The sequence below is a fragment of the Pan troglodytes genome, chromosome 6, assembly GCF_028858775.2.
Source record: "Pan troglodytes isolate AG18354 chromosome 6, NHGRI_mPanTro3-v2.0_pri, whole genome shotgun sequence".
NCBI classification, from domain to species: domain Eukaryota; kingdom Metazoa; phylum Chordata; class Mammalia; order Primates; family Hominidae; genus Pan; species Pan troglodytes.
In genome coordinates, this window is record NC_072404.2 from 132,044,333 (window position 1) to 132,067,398 (window position 23,066).

The 23,066-nt window shown below is 39.7% G+C and overlaps 1 protein-coding gene across 5 annotated transcripts in view; it reads left to right on the forward strand.

Moving 5' to 3' along the window:
- The first annotated feature begins 13,631 nt into the window (after window positions 1–13,631).
- Window positions 13,632–23,066, forward strand: part of MET (MET proto-oncogene, receptor tyrosine kinase) — a 126,219-nt gene continuing 116,784 nt past the window's right edge. The window contains exon 1 of one of the 5 annotated variants that reach the window (XM_016956840.4): window positions 13,632–14,172. The gene's annotated coding sequence lies outside the window, so the exon portion shown is untranslated. 5 annotated transcript variants of the gene reach the window in all.

Below are 23,066 nucleotides of genomic sequence, written 5' to 3' on the forward strand. Positions count from 1 at the left end.
GTCATCTATGATAATGTGGAAAATAGCTTCATCCAGTATTGCAAGTATTTTAAAGAAAAATGCATATATGCATTTTCCTATATACATTAGAAAGGTTTTGTTTGTTTTTTAATAAGACTACGGACCTTTGTCTGCAGATTTATTATATGAAATTCATTTTAAAAACAACTACTGAGAATCCTCCTATAGTAGGAGGTATGAAAATGAGCAAGATGTGGTTCCTGCCCTCAAGAAGCTTGCAATGTAAAAAAAAGAAGGGGGGTGGTATATTTCCAAGAGAATAAAATAGGCATAGCTGAAAAAGAACAAATAGCATGTTATGAGTTTTAAAGAAGATTGAATTTCTTGGGAGAATCAGGAAAAGTTACATGAGCAAGGAAATATTTGGTATGGATCTTGATGTATGGGTATGATTTTGACAACTAAAGTCTGGTTACGTGGGAGTTGGGGGTAGTAGTGGAAGAATTCCAAGTAACAGAAAGAAAAGGCAGAGGACACATAAAAGTCTAAAACACACTGAGTAGCATAGGTAGAAAGCAGAGTGCCAAGTAATAGAAGATAAGAATGGAAAGATAATAAGTTAAGGTAAATGCTATTCTTTGTTTCAGCTTGCAACATATCCATCAGAGGTGTTGGACACAAACTCCTGAGAGTGGATTTTATTGTATTTCTTCTTTTAACTTTTATTTTAGGTTCAGGGGTACATGTGCAGGTTTGTTATATAGGTAAACTAGTGTCATGGAATTTGGTGTACAGATTATTTCATCACCCAGGTAATAAGCCTAGTATTCAATAGGTATTTCTTGTGATCCTGTCCCTCCTCCTACCCTCCACCCTTAAGTAGGCCCCAGTGTCTGTTCTCCTCTTTCTGTCCATGTGTTCTTGCTATTTAGCTCCCACTTAGAAGTGAGAACATGCAGTATTTGGTTTTCTGTTCCTGTGTTAGTTTGTTAAAGATAATGGTCTCCAGCTCCATCCATGTTGCTGCAAAGGACATGATCTCATTCTTTTTTATGGCTGCATAGTATTCCATGGTGTTATATATATCATATTTTCTTTATACAGTCTACCATTTATGGGCATGTAGGTTGATTGCATATTTTTGTAATTGTGAATAGTGCTGCAATGAACATATGCGTGCATGTGTCTTTATGGTAAAATAATTTATTGTCCTTTGGGTTTATACCCAATAATGGGATTTCCAGGTCAAATGATAATTCTGTTTTAAGTTCTTTGAGGAATCACCACACTGCTTTCCACAATGGCTGAACTTACACTCCTGCCAGCAGTGTATAAGTGTTCTCTTTTCTCTGCAACCTTGCCAGCATCTGTTATTTTTTTATTCTTTAGTAATAGCCATTCTGACTGGTCTGAGATGATATCTCATTGTGGTTTTGATTTCCATTTCTCTAATAATTAATGGTGCTGAAAGTTTTTCACATGTTGGCTGCATGTATGTCTTCTTTTGAAGAGTGTCTGTTCATGTCCTTTACCCACTTTTTAATGGAATTGTTGGGTTTTTTTCTTTTTTTGCTTGTAAATTTGTTTAATTCCTTATATATTCTGGATATTAGACCTCTGTCAAAAGTATAGTTTGCAAATATTTTATGTCATTTGATAGGTTGTCTATTTACTCTGTTGATAGTTTCTTTTGCTGTGCAGAAGCTTTTTAGTTAAATTAGATACCATTTGTCATGTTTTGTTTTTGTAGCAATTGCTTTTGGCATCTTTGTCATGAAACCTTTGCCGGTTCCTATGTCCAGAATGGTATTTCCCAGGTTATCTTCCTGGGTTTTTATAGTTTTAGGTTTTACATTTAAGTCTAATCCATCTTGAGTTAATTTTTGTATAAGGTTTAAGGAAGGGATTCAGTTTCAATCCTCTGCATATGGCTAGCCAGTTATCCCAGCACCATTTATTGAATAGGGACTCCTTTTCCCCATTACTTGTTTTTGTCATCTTTGTCGAAGATCAGATGATTGTAGGTGTGTGGCATTATTTCTGGTCTCTCTGTTCTGTCCTCTTTGTCTATGTGTCTGTTTTTGTACAAGTACCATGCCATTTTGATTATTATAGCCCTGTAGTATATTTGAAGTTGAATGATTTTTAAGAAGTTGTTCCATAAACTCTTTATTGCTAAGAGTGCTCATTCAACTTTTGGTAAGCTATGCCATATAATTGTACATTAAAAGCTCCAAAAGTTGTATTAATTATTCACTTGAGATGACCACAGCTATATTAAAACCTCACTTATTTTTGTCAAATGGGAACCACATTACCTGGGTAAAGCCTGTGATCTTTTTCTCTGTGAGTATAATAAACATGGAAGAACTTTAGGATCTATAGATGAACATTAGAGGTATGAGTCTCTTCTAACCAACCCTTCTAGAGACGTTGAATGAGCACCAGTATTTACTGATTTAAGTTTGACTTCCTCTGACCCAAGCCTTCTAATGGAAGTACTAATTAGTATTAAGATAACCCAATGCAAGATCAGCTTTTAAAGCCAAATATGGTATGAAATATTACATGTGCCAAATTATTCATTTTACATGCAGGAAATAAAAGCCCACAGGTTAAGTAACTTGCCAGAAGTTACCTAGTAAGTTAACTAGCAAATTTTCAGAGCTAGGGATAAAATAGGTAATTTTCAGAGCAAGAAAGAAAAATTATTGAATTTACCATGATGTTTTTTTCTACTCCTATTATCAAAGATCATTTACTAAATAAAGACCTCCTGACTTATTTAGAATAATTATGACAAATATATTTGAAACTGGTTCCCTCACTTATTTTCTTTGTCCATGCTGGCCTCTTTTATGATCCTCAAAGATGCCAGACATGGTCCTGTCTCAAGGCCTTTGCACTTGCTGTTCCCTCTGCCTGGAATGACCATATGATTTCGCAGCCATTAAGTATAAACATTCCTCCAGAAAGATTATGCTGCCCTTCAAAAACCAAGCCCTTGATACATGTTTTAGAGTACTGTGAAAATTAGGGATCCTTCTTAGGTCAGGCTTGTTTAGCTTCTTTTCATTATGAGAAAGTAATTGCAGAATCCCAAAGGGCAATCACAGGCTGATGTGAAGTCTTGTCTGCCTGGGCAGTCCAAGAGCCCTAGCAGGCATGGCTGACTTGGTCTCAGGGTGGCAAAAGGGATGGTCCCTCTCCTAGAGCCAAAGGCCCTGGGAATGATCAGCAAACCCTCCAAGGGGAGAGGTATACTCAAGTCCTGGGTGACATCCAGGCAACAACTCTCCTCCCTCAGACCCATGAGATAGGTTTACTGGCATCCTCCAATCACGTGCTTTACCTCATCTGCGACAGGTTTAATGGATGTATCCAGTCCCAATTTTCTTGCCTCATTTGAGAAACTAAATGGTGAATACCTTTAAATTGTCTAGTAGAAAACAGCTAGAGAGCATGTTATCTGGACAAAGAAACTTGTCACAAGAATTTTGCACATTTTGCATGACTTTGCTTTTGTGTAAGATGTATAATATACCCTTTGGGAGGAGACACTGATCTAAGTGTGACTTCCTTAAGAATAACAGACACTGTCACAGTTTGTTAATCCTATTTGTCTCCCAGGAGAAGGAGAAGATTATTAATTACCCAGCAAAGGTCAGGGGGTCATCAGGCCCATAAAGGGGGTTTACCTCAGAAAACTAACCAGTGGGAGGCTGAGCAAATCTACAAGACATGCACATGAAGGCTCTCCTCCCTGAGCACAGCCTCCAGGTCCTGATATGCCTGCAGAGTGTCTGCAGAGGACACAGTCCAATTTCTAGGCTTGCTTATGAACTTCAAAAACTTTGTGTATACATAGATATCAAGGTTTACAGGCAAACTGATTGAAAGGGTGTAATTTCTGGTGCCCTGCCTAACCACGCAAATGCGGAGCTGGGTCAGCTTGCATCTGCAGCACGGCAGTCCCTTCCGAATACACAATACTCCAAAGGAGATGGGAGACCTCCTACTTCACCCTGCCTTCAGTGACAGCGCTTCTCATTTTCTTTGCCTTCTGCTTTCTGATCCACGAAGTAGAAGTGAGAAAAAAAACTTCACAAATTAATATACTATTGGATTATGCTGCCACTTAAATGGCTAATTGTAATACACTGTGAGATAGGCTAAATTAGGAATATGAAGTGCCAGTGGGAAAACAGATGAGGCAACCTGTCAGCCTCCCCAGGGAGAGGACCAGTGGTGGAAGCTTTCCAGGGTTAGGCTTGGACCCTGAAGGAGGAATCAGGGTGTGCCATGCAAATATTTAAGAAGGAAGGCCATCTCCACGGAAGAGACTGACAAGGCCGATGCCGTTGCCTTTGCCTGCAAAGCTGCAACACTGCCTCTCTTCTTGGGCTAGGAAACACCCAGCTTCTCCTTCACCGGTTTTGGAAGGCAGGCAAAAAGCAAAACAAAAACAAGAAAGAACCACCAGAGCACACACCTTTCTAGGTCAAATCTCATTTCCTAATACCAACAACAAGGTTGACACCTTTTCATTACCAGCCTTGGACTTAAACTCCACCCTCTCTCCAGAGTGGGAGTGGACCCAGATGAGCAACCCAATCGCTTATTCTAGAGTCTGGGCAGTATCCCCTACTCAGTTCCATGTTTGATTTGGTTACGGAGGGATCGTCATTGAGCCAGTAGCATCAGGACCTCTGTTCCACAGCCTCTCTTTCTACAAGAGTCTATGCACTCCTCCCCTAGAAGGACACCATCTGCCAGCAGGAGGAAACCTCTTTTCCTGCCACTGTCTGCCCTGGTCCTCCTTCCATATCTCTGAGGCATCTGCAATCTTTCATGCCTGGCTCTCTAGCCTAGATAGTTCTAGAACACTGGAATATATTAAAACATTCATACACACACACAACTTCTTTCAACAGCATAAGAACCTAATGTTGAATTTTCTTGAGTTTTTTTTTTTTTAGCTCTCCTGATAATTGCTCATGTGTGGACATATTAAGATCATCATTCTGCACTAGTGATCACTATCCGAAAGTCAGGGAAAAAATCAGACTGTCAGAATCAAAACAATTTCAAGTAATGAAGGTTTTGGGTATAAAATATGTGTTTAAGGGATTTTGTTTAAAAATACACTTTGGCTGTCACTTTAAAAAGATTCGATCAGGGAAGAAAAACCACTATGCATGATATGGAAGTAGAAATTTATTATAGGAATTGGAACTTGCACAATTGTGGGAAGAGCAGGGAAGGTAAAATTCTGAAAAGTGGAGTTAAAACGGTAGAGAAAAGCCACAGACGACTCAGAACTTACAGTGATTCCTGGGAGCCAGCACGTCCTGCTGCCGGAGTGGGACCTCAAAGCCTATGGAAAGTTGTTGGTTCTTCAGGTCTACGGCCTCTGTGAATTCTCAGCAAAGCATCTGGTAGAAGGCCTGGTAGAAGACCTGGGACAAGGTCACCATCAGGAGGGAGGGGGATGCGAGGACAAACAGGAACCTGCTAACACCTCTGTGTCTGTTTCTATCACCAACAGGTGCTGATAACCTTCAGAACATGGCAGCTGCTTTCCTTCTGCCTCCCAGAACTCACAACTTCCCTTTGGACCAACTCCAATCTGAAATTATGTAGAAAGGGAGAGTCTGAAAAACATAGTCCCAAACATAACCAAGTAGACAATAGAACAATCTGGCACATTGATTGGTATTTTGACATAACCGCCAGATCACCAGCAGCTCATTGTAGGCAGGTGCAAGTAAATATCTCACCTCAAATGCAACAAGTACAAAATGAATGCATCATAGTGTCCCAGGCTTCCATTAAACAAAAACAAATAAATAAAACAAACAAAAAGCAATCTTTTATCCCTCAGCTTTATTAATGCATAACTAACAAATAAAAATGGTATATATATTTATGGTGTACATCATGACATTTCTTTCCGTGTATACAAAAAGCAATCTTTCTGAGTACTGCTCAGTTACCACTACCTCTAAGTGATCCTGTGTATTCCACACCCTAAGTGTCCATCTGACCTTCCTCACTGCCCTGTGTCCCAGCAGTCTCTGCCTTCTATCAAGCTTTCCTCTTTGCTTTCCCGCATTAATGAAGTGCTCCTCTCTCTTGCCACCCTGCCTCCAATCTCGCCCTGCTCCAAACCTTCCATTAAACCACATGAATCTTTCTAAAATGTAAAATTCTCCTTATTTTACTTAAATTATTTTAGTGACTCCGTATCACCTATCATATACATCTTTCTTGGTGTGATATGAAAGACGCCTCATATATATTCTGACCCCCACCTACATTTTTAGCCCCCTCTCCTGTCCTAATCCCAAATGCACTGTGCTCCAACTATTTTAAACTATTTGTAAGACCCTGATTATAGGATTATGTCAACACAGGAGTCTGTGTGCCTTCATCCCCTTGCAAATACAGTTGCCTGACAAACTCCTTCTCATCCCATAGGATTTGACTCAAACATGACCTTCTTTGTGGTGTTCTCCTTGTCTCCTCACCTTCTCCCAATCCCCAAAGTCAGTCCATAACATTCTCCTAACAGTGGATAGCATGTGCCATGCTGTACCAGGTCTGCTGATTTACATGTCTGTCTTCTGTGCTAGTTGTGAGCTCCTCAATGTTAAGGACCACATCTCATTCATCTTTGTAGTCCCAGACACTAACACTTCCCAGGTGCATGGTAGGGGCTCAATAAACATTTGGTTAAGAAATTAATTGATGAATTACAAGATCTGACATGTTTAAATATTTTATTCCATATTTATAGCTGCTTCCATACAAATTATGATTCCCATAAAACATAGGTTTACATTTACCAAAAAAAAATTAATTTGGGGGTAATCCAATACATATACATGGCCAAATAATGAAATTCAGTTTAAATCTTGAAATGGCCCTAAATCATATGACCTCATTGATCAGATTAATAAGATTATTTCTAAATCTCAATTTCACCAGTGATGTTTAAACATATTTTTGACCTGCCATTGGAATACAGAACAACAAAGGAAACATCTGGTTGTTCTTAACTTTGGGGAGACAAATCCATTTGTTAACAGTAGCAATAGGAGAGCTGACAGAACCTGATAACAGCTCCAACACAGGGAGCTCAGCCCACAACAGATGGACCAGACACTTCAGGGAAAGCTTTAAAAAGATGTCTTTTCTAATTCAGGTTATACACTCCTTGAAAGTTCCTTCAACATAAGCATGAAAGTTTGCAGATGATTTTATCAGATCTGACAGCTTTTTTCTAGAGGTTAGTTTGCAATTGCCTCTCGGGGATAGTTTGGTTGAATTTCACTGGATTTTGTAAGTAAAGGCAGGAATGTTTCTAATAAGTCAACAAACTGAAAGTCCTAAGCAGTTTGCATCACTGCCAACTTTCTGAGTGCGACCCTTGGCTGGTCAGAGTTTGTCTGTGTTCTTTTTTTTTTTTTTTTTAATAACTTTCATCAGCTAACCAAGGTTAACCCAGAGTTATTGCCATTTCTTCTACATGTTTTGGACATAGATTAATAGTAATTATGTTTAGGCTCTAATGATGTAAAAAAAAAAAAAAAAGAAAGAAAGAAAGCTCAAACCCTGGCCAGTGCAAAATTATTGGAAAGCATTTTAATACAACTATCTTAATCATATTTCTAAATATGTTAGTCATGTATAATAGTTACATTGATTCTAATCAAACTCTCCAAACATTCTATCCCTTTTCAATGCCGTAAGACCTATATATTCCCTCTTAAACTGCTAAATTTTGTAGCCATTTTTAAATTGTCTAATTTACTTTTGGACTCACCAAATAAAAGATGCCTAAGTTGATTATTAAATCATTCCTACTGGAATAGAATAAAGTATTTAATCATATTTGGACAAGGCAGTAGTTAATAAGAACCACACACTGAAGTACTTTCTAATATAATGTCCCCTTACATACACTACAATTAGTAAATTGTTTGGTATATTGGCTTTAAATGGACTGGCTTCAGTAAAATTTTGGTTGATACCTAATATTTTTTAATTATTTTCATCAGACTTTGGAACTGTTTTCATAGCTGGAGAAACTGATCCACAGGGGTTAAATACCAAAGCACACATCAAGTTAGCCATAAAACCTAGAATTGCAGTAATTACACAAACTCACACACTCACAGACACATTTTTAAAACTCCATCCTTAATGAAATGCTGATCGATGAAAAAAAAAGCACTTTATTTTTCTTGGCACATTATTTTCCAAGATAGGTTATTTTAGTGCCAAGGTTTAAATTAACGGATGGACTGGATAAGTTCATTTGGAAATGATGCTATAGTATGCTGTATAAAAATGAAAATTTTCTTTCCCAAAATTTACCAGAAGGTAAAAGACAGAGAAAGAAAAGAAAAATAAATGAACATGACTTTGGTGATAGAGGCATCGATAGGTCAAAGAGTTATGGAAGCTGCCTTCCAGGACTTTTTGGAAGTCTTGGCCTTAATTTCTCATCTTCCAAGAGGACAGAGATTCTCCAAAATATCCTCTCTTAGGACTTCTCACTGCCTGTCATCTGGTTTTTCCTTTATTTCTCACATTCCCTAGGTTCCCAAAGGAGAGATCAGAAATTGAGAAAACAGAGGCACTAGAGAAGGAACATTCCAGTCCCTCTTCACATCCCACAGGTCTGAGTCCTAGGCACCTACAGCCCACCACTTAGGCCAGCTTGACTGCCTAGGACCTTGGCTCCGAGCTGTGCAGTGTTCTACAGATGGACAGCATAGCACCTTTGGCCTGCACTGCAACATCAGTCCCCAACGATCAAGCCAGCAAAGAAGTGGCCATGCCTTAGGTTGTGGCTGACTTTGCAGACAGAGAAGGAAAATGAAAGAATGCCTTAAGTTCTACTTCTCAAAAAAAAAAAAAAAAAAAAACTTTTGGGTACTAGGCTTAATAGCTGGGTGATGGAATAATCTGTACAACAAACCCCCATGACACGAGCTTACCTGTATAACAAACCTGCACATGTAACCCTAAGCCTAAAATAAAAGCTTAAAAAAAATAGGTCTACTGCTCCCAGTTAAACGACTGCGTCATTCACTACAGAACCGGAGACAATTTAAAATAATTATAACAGAGGCCGGGCACAGTGGTTCACACCTGTAATCCCAGCACTTTGGGAGGTTGAGGCGGGTGGATCACTTCAGATCAGGAGTTCAAGACCACCCTGGCCAACATGGTGAAACCCCGTCTCTAATAAAAATACAAAAACTAGCATGGTGGTGGGAGCCCGTAATCCTAGCTACTCAGGAGGCTGAGGCAGGAGAATCACCTGAACCTGGGAGGCAGAGGTTGCAGTGAGCTGAGATCACACCTTCGCACTCCAATCTGGGCCACAAAGCAAGACTCTATCTCAATTAAAATAAATAAATAAATAATTATAATGGAAGTGCAGTCATTCTGGAAAGACACAGACTTAAGACAGCTGTGTGACTTTGGATAGGTTACATGATCTCTCTGAGCCTCATTTCCCTCAATGTAAACCGAGAAGGGTGATACCTATTCTGGAGTTTTTTTAATGAGGATGTAAGCAGAGCTCCAGACTCATGATGAATACATGGTACACATTTAATAAATGACAGCTAAATACATTATACCTTTGCCTGATTTTAGGAGAGAAGTCATAAGCTGGATGTGAAAATGAACCAAATCGCTAACAAAATTGCAGCACCCTGTTGGAGACGGTAATTTTTTCTTAATTTTTCTGCCTACAATTTCCTAGGTCTTCTAATTAACATTGTGATACTTTAGCTTGTAGCCTAGCAGTCTTGTTCTTGTCCTCAATATTAAGTATGCTTAGTCATATTTTTAGATAACTTAACATTGCATATTTATTTTTAGACAGCCCAGCCACACATAAATGACCAATACAAATCAACATAAAAGCAGTTCATATCCAAAGTGCCCAGTTTTAACCCTCTGTAGCTGGCAGTTCCATTTTTAAGGCGAAGTTTCCTAAAATGTATAATCTATAAAACTAATTTTATAGAAAATTGACACTGAAGATATTAAGAAAAATCAAAGCATTTTGTGGTCAATTAAATTGGGGAGATGGTAGGGTAAGCAAAGTTAAGAAGGGTTTTTTTGGTTTTTGGTTCGGTTTTGCTGTTTTGTTTTATCACATGAATTTTCAAAACCTTCAACATTTGAACGTACATGACATAGCTCTAAAAAGGTAATAGGAGTCCTACATTTCCAAATTTTATCTGTGTTCAGAAATGACATTAGGTGACATTACCTGAATTCTTCTATTGTCTTTTTGTAGAGACATTTGCCATAGGCACAATAATAGGGGTGATGGGGCAGGAGGAAGGGAAAAACAGAGTGAGAGAAGGAGTTCCAGAGTAACTACTCTTTAAGGCAGGGATCACAGATCCTAATGCCTACAGGAGAAAGTGAAATCAAGATCAGAGGTGGGCCAGACACAACCCAAGAGAAGATGGTAGGTCAATGGCAAACAGCAGATCATATGGTCTTTCTACCTCAATTCACACTTTTAAAAACATTCTGTGCACCTGTATATGTCTGTGGGCCCTATTCACCATACATTGCAAGCATGAAGCCCCTATTCTTAGGAGACTGCTTTCATTTTTATTTCAAAAACAGCACCAACTTCAAGAGTGCCTTCAAAGATCCAAATTTTAATGTGTTAAAGAGAGGGAAAAAAAGATAGAGCATATTAGAGCAGGAGGTGGCTGTTCCTCTGTCTCTTTGTCACAGCTACCACTAGACCCATCTCAAAGTTAAGAGATGGGATCCTGTTTGTAGTTCAACATTATGTTATCCACAGGTGGATGGATAAGACCTGCTTATGCCTTTGGATCATTTATATTTTACCAGACACTGTTCCATGTGCTCTACTTGTAGCTCCTCATTTTATCCTCACAATAACCCTATCATGATCCCCATTTCACAGATGAGACACAAGAGAGTTTAATCCACTGGCCTGTAGCTACACAGCTAGCAAGAGACATAGCTGGGATTGAAATCCAGGTTGTTTGGTTCTAAAACTCTTAACTATTATGCTCAACTCAGTCTTGGAGATGTTGTTCCCAATTTGAGGGGTCTATCAGTTTTAATTGCTTTCAGCTGCAGGTGACAGAAGTCCCAGCTACCAGTGTCTAGAACAAGTTTTGTTTTTGTTTTTTTTCCACAAAACAAGAAATCTGGAAGCAGGTGTCTACTGGCAGTAGGGCTGTACCTCAGCAATGTCAGCACCAACTTCTGCATGCTGGTCACAAGATGGGTAGTTCTTCACTGGGCATCATATATGAAATCAAGAAGCAAGAAAGGAAAAGGGGTGGCACCAGCCTTAAACCCTTTCCCACAAGGCCCCATCAGACTTCAACTTATACCTCATTACCAGAATGACATCACATGGCCATGTCTAGCTGCAAAGGAGTCTGGGAAAGCAAATATTTCTCTTTTCAAGCCCCAAGAGTGGAGGCAGGAACAGGAAAATCTCGTTGGGAACAGATGCTGGCTTAGCCAGCCAACACTGTGGACCACAAGAGATTTGGTTTGGTTAAGAAAATACCAACAGAACTTCATCATACAGTGTATCACCCATGACATGAACCCAACGAAAGTTAAATAGCAACAATTAAAAGTTTGCTGCAAAACCAAAATTGAATTATAGAACTCCTATTACCTTTTAAAATATCTGTTTCCATTCATTTCCAAAAATCTGAAATTATCTGTAAACATTTTCCCAATCAAATCTGTCTAGGTAGTGTGTAAAAATTACTTGACCTTCACACACCCAGATACTTTTAGTTATGCTATTGTTAGTTATGTTATTTCATAAAATGTTATCTCCTTATTTACAGTTGATAAATGAAATGATGATTTTCAATACAGTTTCAAAACTGGATTGAAATTTTGTTAGTTATTAGAAACTAGAAAGCTTCAGTGCTGAAAATACACAACGGGTTGTTTGTATTTATCATCTATTTTATTTTCCAGTTTGCATTGGCTTTTCTGGGTCTTTCTACAACTTTAATTGTAAATTTTTTCTTTTATATTTTTATCATGGCACTCAAACTCAGAAAACCTGTTAAGGCAACTACATAATGTGATCTAAAAATCCAGTTAACATATTGCTATGGAAACCAGGAAATAGAAACAGCACTCTAATCATTCCTTTAGACAACTATGGCTCTGTGTGTGTGTGTGTGTGTGTGTGTGTGTGTGTGTGTGTGTGTGTGTGTGTAAAACTTTTTAAATTCATTAATTTATTCATCTTTTATTGAAAGCTGTTACTGAACCCAAAATCTGTAATTGATCTGTCCATAAATAGGCCCAGTGCCTTATTACCAGTAAATTAGTGTTTTTTAATGAGCTATAGTCATTGATAAATTATGCCATGCCGTATCAGGAAATCTCCAGTCAGGCCGCGTTGTTTATTTAGCCTGCTGAGGCCTCTTGGTATGGTGTGAAGGACACCTGACTGGCCTGAAAGCTAAATTCTAACTTTGCCCCTCTTACTAACCAGCTATGTGACTCTCCTGGGAACTTTTAGGGACTCAGTTTCTTTACCTGCAAAATGGTTCAATGCAAGACTTTAATAACGTAATGGGAACTTTCCTTTTCCATAAAACTGGGGAATCAAGAGGTAATCTCTTTTGAGGACTGAAATCACTCTTATGTAACCTCTGGTTACATTATCATTTCCAAGTGCCTGGCACTTGGGAAATGATAACTATTCTTACTACATTTTTCTATGTTTCATTCTGTAGTAAATAAGAACTGAACCTGCATAGTAACTGTTATTTTAACCCATGACTTTCAATAACGAAGATATCTATGTCTCATTATCTATTGCCATGATTGAACAAGCCCGTATGAGACGCTTGAACAAGTTGGTATGAGAGCCGGAACGAACTCAAGTTCTAACCGGCAATGCCCGTTCCTTAGATCCTATTACCTTTGAGTGTTCATTTACTCTTGTAGGTGCCAATTTTTATAGCGAAATACAAAGTTATCCCAACACAATTACTCCTAATAGAGTTCACCGAGGCCCCAAAAGCTCTTTTTTTAAAATCATCATAAGATTTCAACATTCAAGAATTAAACTTTTGTTCTGTTGTGCTTATTCATCGCTATTTGCCCAGTTATTTAATCAGCCTGCTTCCGGCTATGAAAAAGAAAAAAGAAAAAAAGAAATGGAAGTCTCCTCAGGGTTAAACTCCTCTGTTGTTCTTCCTTGCAGAAATCTGAGTTATTATAGTAGAGGATAATCGTTGCATAATGAAATCATTGGGACAATTCGTCCATCCACTTCTACCTCCGCCTCTAACAATGAACTCCTTGTTTCTGCGGTGCCCAAATCTCTCTAAACCCGGGTGGGCGCGGGGCGGTTAGCGGAGACGTGGGAGAGGCCGAGAGCAAAGCTCGCGCCCTTCCCAGGGTCAGCGAGCGGGGTGCCAGGAGGGTGCGCGCCCTGCCTCTGAGCCCGGGGTGACACTCGCCTCCCAAGCGCCAGGAGGGGGAGACTCGGTCCCGCTTATCTCCGGCTGTGCTAACTTCAGACTGCCTGAGCTGGGGGAGGAGAGCGCGCAGCCAGGGCGAGAAAACTTCTCCACCTAGAAAGTTTCACCTTGTCGTGGGCGGGGCAGAGGCGGGAGGAAACGCGACCCCCGCGGGGCCAGGCGCGGCGCGGACGGCAGGAAGGGCGGGGGCCGATTTCCCTCTGGGTGGTGCCAGTCCCCACCTCAGCGGTCCTCGGAACCCGCGGACTAGGCGGACGGACAGCGCGCGAGGCAGACAGACACGTGCTGGGGCGGGCGGGCGAGCGCCTCAGTCTGGTCGCCTGGCGGTGCCTCCGGCCCCAACGCGCCCGGGCCGCCGCGGGCCGCGCGCGCCGATGCCCGGCTGAGTCACTGGCAGGGCAGCGCGCGTGTGGGAAGGGGCGGAGGGAGTGCGGCCGGCGGGCGGGCGGGGCGCTGGGCTCAGCCCGGCCGCAGGTGACCCGGAGGCCCTCGCCGCCCGCGGCGCCCCGAGCGCTTTGTGAGCAGATGCGGAGCCGAGTGGAGGGCGCGAGCCAGATGCGGGGCGACAGCTGACTTGCTGAGAGGAGGCGGGGAGGCGCGGAGCGCGCGTGTGGTCCTTGAGCCGCTGACTTCTCCACTGGTTCCTGGGCACCGAAAGGTAAAATTGCAGCCCCTTTCAGATCCGGTACCCCATCCCTTGCCTCAGGGGTTCTGCTTTCTTTGTTCCCCTAAGAGACCTGACTGCTGTTCCAGGGGGCAAAACCACGGAGGTGGGCTAGAGTTTAGGGGCTTCGGAAACTGAAGAGACGTGGCCAGGGGGAGGACGAAACTAGAATGGGGCTTGTCTTTTTAGGGGGTTGCTTCTGATGGCCACCTGTATGACTTAGGAGGGAGAGGGGCGCTGGGACAGTGGGTGATGTGTGACTGTTATGGCCCAGCAAGTTTTAAAGCTGGGATCTGACTCAGCCCTTACAAAAGGGATCCGGTCATCCTCGTCCCACCGTGATGCAGCCGGCAAGGTTTGAGCCGAGCTGTTTCCTTGTTCCCAGCCTTGCTTTATCTGTGTTATGTTGGGGTCCTTCCAAGGGGCAGGTGTTTCTGTGAAAGTCTGAATTCATTTCTGGCAATCACGCGGGGCTTGTGATCCATCAGTTTTCCATCGTACCTTATCTCTTTCTGGGGCTTGTGGTGGACATCTATCTTATTAGGTGAAATAGATTATAACCAGAGGCTGGGCAATGTGGCCAGTCGTAGTGCTGACCCGATAATTAAAGCACCAGTGAAAGTACTTTCCCTGACTATTGTCAATGCAGAATTTACTCCGAAGTACGGTTTCTCATTCATATCTTTCATGTTTTAAAAGAGCCATTTGCTAATTTGGCAGTTGGAGAGGGCTCCAATGGCTCACGCATGAATAGTTGCCCAGTGTATTTTACCTTATCACAGTTTTATGTTCAAAGGAGCCCTCGGGCAGAATGAAATATTGTCAACTCTCTTAGGCAAAATAATCAAGATACTTTAATTGCTATGTTAAGATGGTCCATGAATGTGAGAGGATTGTAAAAACTGACGTTGGAGGCAATATAGACTATCTGGACCCTCTCTTGAATTTTAAGAAGACTGTTCACATTCTGTAGCTTTGGGTGGGGGTTTATTGTGTCGCTTCCATCAGCCAGACACATGCACATTGCCATGCAAATGGATTCAGAAAAACATTATATTCCCTTACAGCTAAACTATTATAGCTGACTAATGAATTTTTTCTGCATGAAAATGATCTGAAAATGATGTACATCATGTTTCTCTGTGCTACAGGGACATAAATTGCATTTTTATGTAAACAGTGTAAGTGGTGCTTGGATTATTTACAGGTACATAGCTTTCCTTCCTTGATCTAAGCTAATTGAGCTTTGTTTTGAACGTGTAAACTTCCATAATGGAACATAAGTGAGGTACTTTGGTTCCTATCATTTGCAAGTCTGTGGTGTATTCAATGTTCATTCTTTTTGAACTGCTGAATAACAGAGGGAAAATTTCCATCATTCATAAGAAATTTTGGTAGTACAAAAATGCGTCTGATAGCCTATGAAATGTACTGCTGTTTTAAAAATTCTATTCCGTTTTCAAACTTAATGGTGCATAAGCTATAGTTATTAACTTAAATATATTTTGCTTTTAACATGATGGAATTTGTGGCATATAGAAGACAGTCTGCCGACTACTGCTTTTTCAAAATTGCTTTGTTCTTGATACATGGCAATAGGGGTTTACATTAGATGTATACTACATGCTTTCAAAATTAGTTGATGGAGTTTATCTTCATGATAAAAAATGTACCAGATTAATCATAGCCAGTCAATACGAAAGCTCATAACTAATATTTTCACTACTTTTAAACCTATAATAGAGAAAAATGACCCTTTGCTAAGCAGGAGAAATACCCATATTTTATAAATTCCTTTTAAGACTATGTAAGTATATGCCTTGCATTAATCTTGAAATCTTTAAAAAAAAATTGTCTTAATGAGGGCTAGACTAAGAAATACATTTCAAACATCAATTTCCTTAGCTGTTTTTAAAATAGTGTTTGAAATAGCATTAGTCGTATTATCCTTCTGCAGATCTACATGATAGTCTCAAATTAACTTTTTCTCAAATGTGGTCATCTCAAAACAACGTGAATAACTCAGAGGGGCTAACATCCTCTAACTGGCTTATTTTCTCCAAGTGGCTGCACCAAAGACATGGCGACACCCCCATGGTGAGCACAGTTCCTCACACATTCAGATTACCTCCCATTTCTCTGTCCTCTTCCTCCTCAACCCTTTCCCTTGGTTTGGTCAGAGCTGCTTTTAAGGCCTTCCGTGCCCCCATTTCTCCAGCCCAGTTTGCTCGTTTCTTCTTTAGGCATTAGGCTTAGTGATTCTCGCCAGAGCCATCTACGCTTTCTTTTCCATGGTCTAAATCCCTAAGATTTCCTTGGTCTGCTGTGTTTATTCATAGGATACTCAATTTCCTCATTGTGCCCTCTTAAGGGGAGAAAATGTATGTAGAAACTCAAGTGTCAGGAAGTGAGCCTTCTTTTCCTGGCTGGTGTATGCTGAAACTAGTGTTTTTGACACCAAGCCCTTAGGGCAGAGTTTCTTCATGGGTTTTGCTCAGTGCAAAATAAATAGTCACTTCTCAGTAATAAATGATAGATACACTGACTAATGTTAGTTCAGAATCACTTTGATGATGTGTTCTCAACTGACACTGAGTTGCTGCTAGATCCACATTTGCCTGACCAAAAATAGCTAGGACCTATAGGTAGAGTATCATATGTGCTAGGTACTACAGTATTTTCTTTAAAAGAAAGAAATGGAATCTGCCCTTGAGAAGTTTACAATCTAGATACACAGGCAAATATCACATATTAAATGAACACAAATTCATAATTATTAAGAGGACATCACACGAGAAACACTTTCAAAATCATCCTATTTGCTATGAAATAATAGAATTTTTTTTAAAAAATCAAAGTTTGGAACTTAAAAACCTTAAAATTTTCAAGCTGTTTCTGCATACATCACCTTTCTGATACCAAAACGACCTTACAAGATAGGCAAGTCTGATAACATCTTAACATTCTTATGTTATAGACAAGGAAACTGAGCTTGAGACTAGCTCCATGCTATTTCAATAGCACCATACCACCTTTCCTCAGCCATCAACTATTGGAAACATTTTCCATGGAGGCATCATTAGGGATGCTTAAGATAGTGGTAAATGATGAATATAACATATCTTGTCCCTGGAGTTTTTGTCACCTTCTCTTTCTCCAGTTCTCTCTCTCTTTTTTTTAAATTTCTTTTCTTTTCTTTTTTTCTTTTCTTTGTAGTGAGACATACCGAGAAAAGGTTTCATTCATATGTGTGGGGCATTCTGCTCCTGTTATCAGATTAAGAGCCGTGAATAATTTTGTAATCTATCCTTCTATCAGAAAGCCCATTCTCAGATATCTTTTCAGCTGTGTTAAACAGGTTAGTATATTCCGCTTGGGATTTGTTTCAATAAAAACATCCAGTAAAATCTGACTACTTTGCTTTTCATGGGACAAAATGAAAAAAGTGCTTTTATAAGCTGTAAAACTTAATTGAGAGAAAAAATCACATGTGGCATTTGTAGCAGGAGGTATGAGCTCAGTGAAATAAAAAAGTTAACTTTGTAATCACATACCCAGGTACACATATTTCTCTCTCTGATTGCATAAATGTGTGCAAGTATGTTTCTGTAGGTTACTCCCATTGATTTTAATTTCTATAATAAATTATGTAGCTATAGGGCCCACAGGCGATTATATAATGGGCAATAGAATTTGAAAATGTATTTCTCCTAATATAATTAAGGATAGCAATTATGAAATGTGCTTAGAGAATCACAAGTTATCGTGAAAGCCAGGTTCCTGTACTCCAAGAATGTGAATGAGGATTTAGTCATTCATTCAGGATAATTTTTTGACAACCTACGAGGCATAGTTCTAAAATCTGGCATTTCCACAGAGTATAAAACAGACGAAAATCTCTAACCTCATGACACTCTGTTCTATTGAGTTGGCAAACAATAAAGAAATACATAACTAAAATGTGTTGTATGTCAGGTGATGATAATAGCTTCAAGGTAGAATAAAATGGAAAAGAGAATAGGGACTGTCAAGGATAAGAGAGAGTGGGATGGTGATTGAAAAACTCAATAGTGAGGTCAGGGAAGGCTTGTCTTCAAAGGTGGGCTTTGGGCTAGAGCCTGAAGGAGATAAGGAAGTGAGCCAGGCGCATATGAGGAGCACTTCTCAGGAGTGCTATTCTCATCTTGTTTTTCCTGAAATTGTGCAGTTCACAGCTTGCACAACTGTCCATAGACTCCCTGATTTTGGAGGGAGATACCTGAATAGTGCCCCTGTTTTTGTAGGGAAATACCTGGACAGTGCCTGCCATCATTAGCTACCATGTTAAAGATGAAGATACAGGAGTGGCCCACATCTCTTGGTTTATGAGACATGGAAGAGGAAGACCCAGAGTGTTGTTTTGTTTTTTTGTTTTTTTGTTTTGTTTTGTTTTGTTTTGCATCCGCCTGGTCCCATCCCATACTCCATCCTCTATCAGAGATATTGCTCCATTCAGACAATTTTCCTTCTTATTTTCCACACTGTGAGCCTGTCACAGTGGGATTTGTTGAGAATGATACCCATGGCTTTTTTCGTTGATCCCTTCCATAGTATAAATCTAAAGACAGCAAGAGGCAGTTGCTGATGGTGTGCAGCTTCTGTCTGCTATGCACTTCTTTCTTTCCCCCTCGCTCTCCTTCCTTTTCCTTTCCAGTATTAAGTCACTGCATTGGATTTTCTTCCTCTTTTCTTCCTTTTCCCTTATTCCCCTATTTATATCCTGTATCAAGATTTGCAAACAGGTAACTTAAATGAGGAAAACTAACCATTTCACTAGGGATTGACAAACTGCTTAGGAAAAGCAGAGGGGCAGTCACTGCTTGGCGTGATTAGAGCTGTTGTGAGGCTCAGTGTATGGCATGGGCCCGTGTGGTAGTATCTTTCAGATTTTCAAGAGAAACTAGGACTCTCCCAATTTTAAAATGTTGACTCAGTGTCTTTAAAACACCATACAGCTTACAGTGGCAGAAAGTCTGCAAGCCCGATTGGGCTCCTGATGGTCCCAATTGCAGCAGCATGCATGGCCCGAGAGCCCCAGGACTGCTTCTACAAAATATTTTATTTTCTAAAATTCTCAGAAAATTAACTAAACAGATTTTTTAAAACCAATATTTTATGTCAGTTCCTATTGGCACGTAGTTATTTTTCTAAACTCATCAGCCCACATACTTTACATCAAACTATGTACATTTCTAAACTAAAGGGTAATCTAGTTATTTCATTCTTAAACTGAAGTAGTAGTTTTCTGAAACCTGAATCCATCATGGCTTTATGCATCAATTTCATTTCCAAGTTCTCTGATTCAGGATAAACTCCCCCTTTGGAATATTGTCTTTCTCTCTCTCTCTCTCTCTCTCTCTCTCTCTCTCTCTCTCTCTCTCTGTCTCTCTCTCTCTCTCTCTCTCTCTGTCTCTGGAAATGACTGAACTTCACCCGTTGTTATTACCCTGCCATTGAAATTCAAAACATGCACTGCCCTCCTGGTTTCCAGTGCCCTTTAAAAGCAATCAGATCAGTGTTAAAATCTATTTTTCCAAAGGAATAAAAGCTCACAGGTTGTGCACTAATTTGTTTCCTTTAATCCTAAAATCTCAGTGAAATGCCCAAGCTAGCAGCCCTCCAGAAGGCCACTGTGTTAGAAAGGGAGATTATGTACTGTATTTCTTCCTACTATTTTAAATGCAAATATAATAATATATCATGAAACAGTGCACATACAGTATACATATTAAGATCAGTGGTCTATTCCTGTTTTGAAATGGTCTCCTACTCCTTAATAGTTGGAATTCTGAGGCAGCACCTAGACTCTCAGGTCCAATTTGAAAATGTATGTTTTTTTAAAAAAAGAATGACTTGGGGAATAACTGTTTGATAAGACCGTGGAAGATTTCTAATTTTTAATATTTTATTAAAAATGTAAAGAAAGACATTCAAAGCTGAGACCTTTGAAATAATATGGTCTTTGCAAGTCAGAGAAAAAGAGAAGTGGTAAATTTATTAGAGATAGGTTGCCTCCTTTGAGGCCTAATCATGTGGGAAAGGAAAACCCAGCCAAGGTTTGGGTCCATAAGACAATTCAACCTAGCTTTAAAAATAGGTTTTGGCTTTGCTTGGGACCAGAGTGTGTTTAGACCAGCATTTTAGCTATTAAATTTTAAACCTAGGGGTCTTTTAAGGGAAATTTAATCCATGTGTCTTGGATTCACTAAATCTTAAATCATTACTCACAAACTGTATGTCCCTCTAAGCTCTTTGATGTCCAAGAAATCTCTAAAATTGTGTAAGGCCTTTTTGTTCCAGAAAAAAATAGGAAGTTGGTTTTTGCTAAGCGTCAGTAAACAGCATCCTCAAAAATCTGATTAGGTCTAAAATCTTGCAACCATGACAGTATGGATGTTTGAATGATGCAATGTGAAAATTTTAAGCACTTTTTAAAGTCCTTGTTTACCAGTAATACTCAGTTGTAATCCTTACTAACCCCAAGGAAATTATTTTGACACATTTCCTCTCTGTTTTGTAATATAAATACAAAGCCCAAATATTTATCATTTTATTCTGGCACATAGTAGGTACTCAGTAAGTATTTTGTAGAGTGTTGAATGACTCTTTCTTCTGCCCAGAAACTTCTAGCTAATGTCAGTTCTTCTATTCAATATTGATATCCATCTGTCATACCTTGGAATGAGATCTATTCTAAGTCAGTGACCTTGTTAGACAAATTTTTAAAATAAGCCATCTAACTAAATATATGACATTTATTGAAATTCATTTTGCACCATGAAGCAACTGCCTTGCAAAGAGTGCTGAAAATAGGAAGGAATTTCTAGACTAATTTGATTAAATATTCAGTTGTTGCCATATGCTTTCTGAAAATTGATTTTCCCCCTTTTACTATTCCTGTCATCCTTCCTCCCACCTTGACATGCTTACTGATTGAAAGCTATGCACAGAAAAAGGGCAGGTCGCTTGTATGTATAAGCAAGAGCAGCAAGTCCAAACAGGCTTAGAAAACGTAATGCTATAATCACGAGTTGTCATAATATAGGAGAGGGGAGAGAGGAATACTCAGCAATAAGAGTGGTGTTGGGTATTGCTCCAAATTACATGGATGACACATCTTTGAACTCTATTGTGTCGGGGGAAAACACCTTCTTGCTGTAGTTAGATTTCCTGTTTGTGAATGTGTATTTTCTGGTAACCAGACTTCCTATATGAATTTGACATAGCTTTAAGTGCATTTCAAATGACATGATTAAAGAATGGCTGCTTTGGAGACAGCAGCTCCTTCTCTCTTAAAGAAATAAACTATCATGCTAAAATATAGGCATTGAGATCTTTCTTGATACCATATTGTGAATTTCTAATGGCTCATCACATTTTTATCCTCAGAAAACCTTTCCTGGTGAAAAGCATGCTGTTTTAGTATCACATTTGGGGTGATGGAATTGGCAATTTCTTATATCTTGAGGGGGCAGGGCGGGGGGGGGTAAAAGGAAAATTGTGTTAATAGGGTCTTAAAATAGAGATTCTCTTAGGTTAACCTGAAGATTTACTAAATACATTATCATTACAGCTTGTTTTGACATTTAATTGTAGATGGCACTGTATCAGCACTGACTTATTTATACAGCTTTGTTTAGACATGCCTAATTTTTATTTCATTGGTGGAACCAAACCATCAGTAATAAATCATATATCAGTGTTTTTGTACACATTCGTATTTACATGACTTTTAAAATTCCAGTGTAAAGGTCTCACAACTTGAAAAATGAATGAATGCCTGAGTATTTGAACAGTTGGGAAAATGTAGTTCAATTTAAGAAAGATTTTTTGTGACAATTCTTATGCCATATATAGAAAATAGATAATAAAGGAGAAGGCCTGGAGGTTTAGATGGGATATTGGATCAATGAGCAAAGGAAGGGGAAAGGTGGGCCAGATATGCTGAAGGGTCATGGGCTTGGGTGCACCCTAAGTCATAAAGAGAGTGTACCATTAACAATCAGGCTGCCTGAATTCTAAGTAGGAAAGAGGCAGGTCAAAATGGTGTATAGGCCAGGCACAGTGGCTCACGCTTGTAATCCCAGCACTTTAGGAGGCCAAGGTGGGTGGATGGCTTGAGCTCAGGAGTTTGAGACCAGCCTGGGCAACATAGCAAAACCCCCCTCTTAAAAAAAAATACAAAAATTAGCTGGACATGGTGGTGCACACTTGCAGTCCCAGCTACTCAGGAGGCTGAGGTGGGAGGATCACCTGAGCCTGGGAGGCCAAGGCTGTAGTGAGCCGAGATCATACCACCGCACTCCAGCCTGGGTGACAAAGAGAGACCCTGTCTCAGAAAAAGTGGGGGAGGGAGGGTATGGAATAAAGTAAAGCTCACGGGAAAATGGTACCTTTACCATTTTCCCACCTTGGGAAATGGTGGGAAAATTTAGACATTGCTTTACAAAGTCTAAATTTCTGCCAACTTGTGTTACATGTGGTTTGATTCTGGAGAAAGATAGACTATCATCTATCCAGTCCTAAATTGGGCCTCTTAGTCTGCCCTCCCCTCAATTACCAGGAAGAATAGCAGGAATATGTCACAGAAGCAGAGAAAGCTTTTATTCTGAGTGTCAGAGGCATGTCCTAAGCACTCTGTTATCTACTCCCAGGCACTCTAAATGAAATTCCATTTTCTCTGAGGAAATCAAAATATGAAAAGAAAACTCAGGCAAATTTATAAAGGTTTTACACCATTTTCATGACTGAAATATTCTAGCATATCTAGCTCATTATAATCTATAAATTCCTGTTGGGACCAAAAGTTATGGCCCTAAAACCTGTTATCTGTAATCCTTTTCCACTGG